This window comes from Galeopterus variegatus, unplaced genomic scaffold (assembly GCF_000696425.1).
Source record: "Galeopterus variegatus unplaced genomic scaffold, G_variegatus-3.0.2 Scaffold2647, whole genome shotgun sequence".
Lineage (NCBI taxonomy): Eukaryota > Metazoa > Chordata > Mammalia > Dermoptera > Cynocephalidae > Galeopterus > Galeopterus variegatus.
The window spans coordinates 105,374-109,950 of record NW_007728758.1 but is presented as its reverse complement, the minus strand read 5'-3'; positions in this window follow the sequence as shown (position 1 = coordinate 109,950).

The following is a 4,577-nucleotide window of genomic DNA, read 5'->3' as shown; positions in this document are numbered from 1 at the left end:
TTTCAAAGAAATATCTACACTTTGATATTCATTGCAGCATCATTCACAATAATCAAGGTATGGAAACAATTTTTCAAAGAAATATCTACACTTTGATATTCATTGCAGCATCATTCACAATAATCAAGGTATTGAAACAACGTAAGTGTCTATTTCTGGATGATTGGATAAAGAAAATATGGTAGATTTATACAAAGGAATATTAGCTAGCCTTTAAAAAGATGGCATCCCTGCCATTTGCAACATTATGAATAAACCTGGAAGACATCATGCTAAGTGAAATAAGTAAGACACAAAAAGAAAAATACTTTATGACCTCACTTATATGTGGAATCTAAAAAAAACTTGAACTCTTAGAATCAGAGAGTAGAAGGGTGGTTGCCATGGGCTGGGAGAAGGGCTGATGAAGAGATGTTGATTAAAGGATACAAATTTTCAGTTACAAGGTGATCAAGTTCTGGGAATCTAATGTGTAGCATGGGTGGTGATAGTTAATGAGTTTGATTGTGATAATCATTACACAATTTATACATATATCAAATCTTTACATTATATACCTTGAATATATGCAATTTTATCAGTTAAATATGTTAAAATAAAAAGTAATTTTAAGGTCTAAATTTAGAAAAACTTATATAAATATATCAACTGATGCAAAAAAAGAATTTGACAAAAGACAACACATAATATCAATAATATCAGATAAGGACTTTACAAGAAAGGAAATCTGCAAACCAGTATCTTTCATAATCATTAACATAAAAATCCTCAACAAAATGTTACCAAAATGAATTTAACAATATACAAAAATAATTATACACTATGTTCAAGTGGGATTTATTCTTGTTATTTAAGATTGGTTCAACACTCAAAAATCAATGTAATTCTTTCAATGTGCTCTTGAGTATTCATGATAAAAACTTTCAGGAAACTAAGTGTAGAGGAGAATTTCCACAACTTGATAAAAAAAATATGCGAAATTTCTGCAGCTGATATTACCTTTAATGGTGAGAGCTTGACGGTTTGCCCTTATGATCAGGGACAGTGTGAGGATATCATCCTTCTCCACTCATATTTAGCATTATACCGGAAGCTCTAGCTAGACCAATAAAAGAAGAGGAAGAAATAAAAATATATGTATTGGAAAAGAGGAAATCTAATGTTTTATTTTTAGATGAAATGATTGCCTATGTAGGAAATCCCAAATAATCTACTAAACAAAACAACAGTATATGTACATGTATTTCCTTGATCTGTCACCTGAGAGGGCCTAGATAAATGACCACCCAGTAAATGAGCACATCTAATGCTTAGATCTTGAGTTCCATTACCATTCTCAACTAAAAGGAACAAGGGTTTATTAGTTTGTTTCTGTTCCTTATAACAGAATACCTGAAACTGGGTAATGTATAAATCAATGTATTTCTTACAGTTTTGGAGGTTGAGAAGGCCACAGCTCAGGGGTCGCATCTGGTGAGAACTTCTTCTGGGTGTGAACTCTCTACAGGGTCCCATGGTGACACAGGGATCATACTGTGAGAACGGCCTGAGCAAGAGCTAACCTTCGCACTCCCTCTCCTTATAAAGCTATCAGAACCACACCCATGGCAACCCATTAAACCATCAACCTATTACTCTATGAATAGATCAGTCCGATCACAAGGGCAATCCAATCACTTTTTAAAACTCCCCCCATCATATTAAAGGTTAAGTTCCAGGATGTACTTGGAGGAACATTTAAACCACAGCACAGGGCTTCTTGGAGAAATTCCTGAGTGTAAAACTTAGGTAGAACCTGCACAAAATGGGCCTGACATATCCTGTAGTTCAGGAAAGTAAGGAATTTCTAAAAACAACACACAACAAAAAACACGCGCAGTGATGGGGACATGTCAGAAGGAAACAGGAACTAAGTGAAAAACTCCCAATAGCCAAAGCTGAAACAATTTGAGCAACAAAATGAATAATGCAGCATTGGATTATAAACCAAAGTGTAAAATAAATATCCGTGAGTACATAGTGATATACATAAGTGATTAAAGAAAAAAGTGGGGTAGAATAAACAAATGTGATGTCTATAATTCCAAATAAATTATAATATAATTATAATTTATATAACTCTCTCTCTCTCTCTCTCGATGTCTATAATTCCAAATAAATTATAATATAATTATAATTTATATAACTCTCTCTCTCTCTATATATATATATATATAATTTCAAGGAAGTGAAAAATAACTTTCCATTCCTTAAGAATGGGTTGTATGTTGTGTATAGTCATGTCTTTCCAAAGAGAACAACGCAAAAAAGTGAATAAAAAGAATAACTTTACAGTGGAGGAGTCTGAGAAATTCTACCTCAGATCAAGATTATTAGTAACAGTGATAAGATATGCTGATAGTATCTACCTTTGATATGATGTAATCAAAATGGCGTGATAACTCAGTGGTTTTTCTTCCAAAACCCATAACCCCAGGCTAATCATGAGAAAAACTCAAGGCGGATCCTAACTGAGAGATTCTACAGTACATCTTAAAATCATCAAAGGCATCAAAAATAAGAAATTTCCAAGAAACTTTCCCAGTGAAGCAGAGTCTAGGGAGACATAATACCTAAATGTAATGTGGGAATTTAGATGGGTCCTGGTAAAAACTGCAGTCACTGAAATAAAGTATGGACTTTAGTTAGTAATAATGTATCAATATTGGTTCATTAATTGTGAGAAATGTTCTGTTCTAATATAAGCTTTTAGCAACAGAGAAAACTGAGTGTGGAAAATATGGGATGCTCTCCTATTTTCATAATTTTCTCTAAATCTAAAGCTATTCCAAACTTTTGTTTAAATTATTACTATTATTTTTAAAAAGCTGGAGAAAAATTATATTACATTTTAGTAGAGACTGTAACTTCAAAAATGTATAAATACTATAATGAGAAAAGATTTAAGTAAACATAATTATCTAGAAAGAGAGCATATTATGTGTAAGAATGCAATTATATTCATGTCACTTCTGACTTCAACTACTTTATTTCCCTAAATGGTACACTTCAATAATGTATTAGGAGAGGTTTTTAAAAACTCATATTATTTTTAAAAGAAACTAATCTAGTGATTATGTAACTATTCCTTAGATCATCTAAATGAGATTCTCAGATTTCTATTGACCCACAAGCTAGGTCTTGGAACTTGATCTCTCAAGAATTTTCTACATGGTAGTAGAATGTAAACAACCACTTTAATTAAGATCACATACCTCTTTTTTTGACTGAATATTTCATTACCAAATGAAATGTTTGACAATATTAATAAATAAATTATCCTAGAGCCATGGTTTTGTTTTAATGGTCATATGAAAAGATGAGAAGGAATATGACTCACATACAGTTTAGATTTAATAAGTAATAAGGGAATAATTAATAGTAGCTTGATCCTATTTTACATAATTCCATACCCCTGGGAAATCAAACCTTTCCAGATCTATGGTGCACTTATTTGTTCCCTACACCTTGTCTTTTACATTCTTCATATCCTTAGCCAGATAACTGATTCTCATATCAAAAGGGACAAAAACACAACATCAATAAGCAGAAAGTAGCAAGTAGCAAGAAATAAGGCCCATCTAAATTGTTCATATTTTCCTCATTGTGACTCTCATTTTACAAGTCGTCTTACCTGCCCAGAGACCATGTTTACATAAACATAAGTAAAGTGGTCGTAATCGTAGTGCCCAACCGATAGGGCTGTGTGAGAATTAAATTATGAAATATATAGAAAGCTCCTAGTACGCAAGATGTTCTCAAAAACTGTCAGATACTAGCATAGCTTTATAGTTATCAAACTGATTACTAAAAAAAAAATGTTGAGAGAAATATAATTTGGAGTTCGAAATAAATGGGGTACCTAGTCAGAGTGAAAAAAGAATAGAAGAGTAGCTGAGAATATTAGCTTGAAGAGCGGCTTTAAACATAGTAACTTCTTAGTGTTATGTTCCAATCTCTTCTTTTTCTCCTTATCCCCCCTGCCCATTTTTTTAAAGCATATTTCTCAAAAGTAGAAAGTAATATTCTTAGGCTATTTAGTTAAAAAAGGCCAGAATGCTGAGGCTTAAATCAATTTCCAAATCTCAGTGACTTAATACAATGCAAGTTTATTACCCATTCAGGCTGTATGTCCTTGGAGAGTTGGCTGCTCACCTTTGATTGGTTAAATTGAGTCGTGTAGGATACCTAATTTCAGTGGGATAAGGATGTGCAGACCCTCTATGCATTGGAAAAAATAGAAACATTTAATAAATATCTCTAACGGCATGAGTTAGTGTAACTTTCAACTGCTTTTCTTTTTAATGTCTATTTATGTCTCTATTTCTTTGAAATCATATATTATAAACAAAATTTTGCCTCCAATTTTCATTTAACAATTTGTCATTTTTAACTTCCTCTGTCATTAAATGTTATATAAAAAGGTGGTTTTAACAAAATTCCATCACATGGGAATCATATAATATATTCAGATCTTGCAATATTATTAGAGACATGATTTGCTTTGAACTGTTTCTATCTTAAATAACCCGTGATGA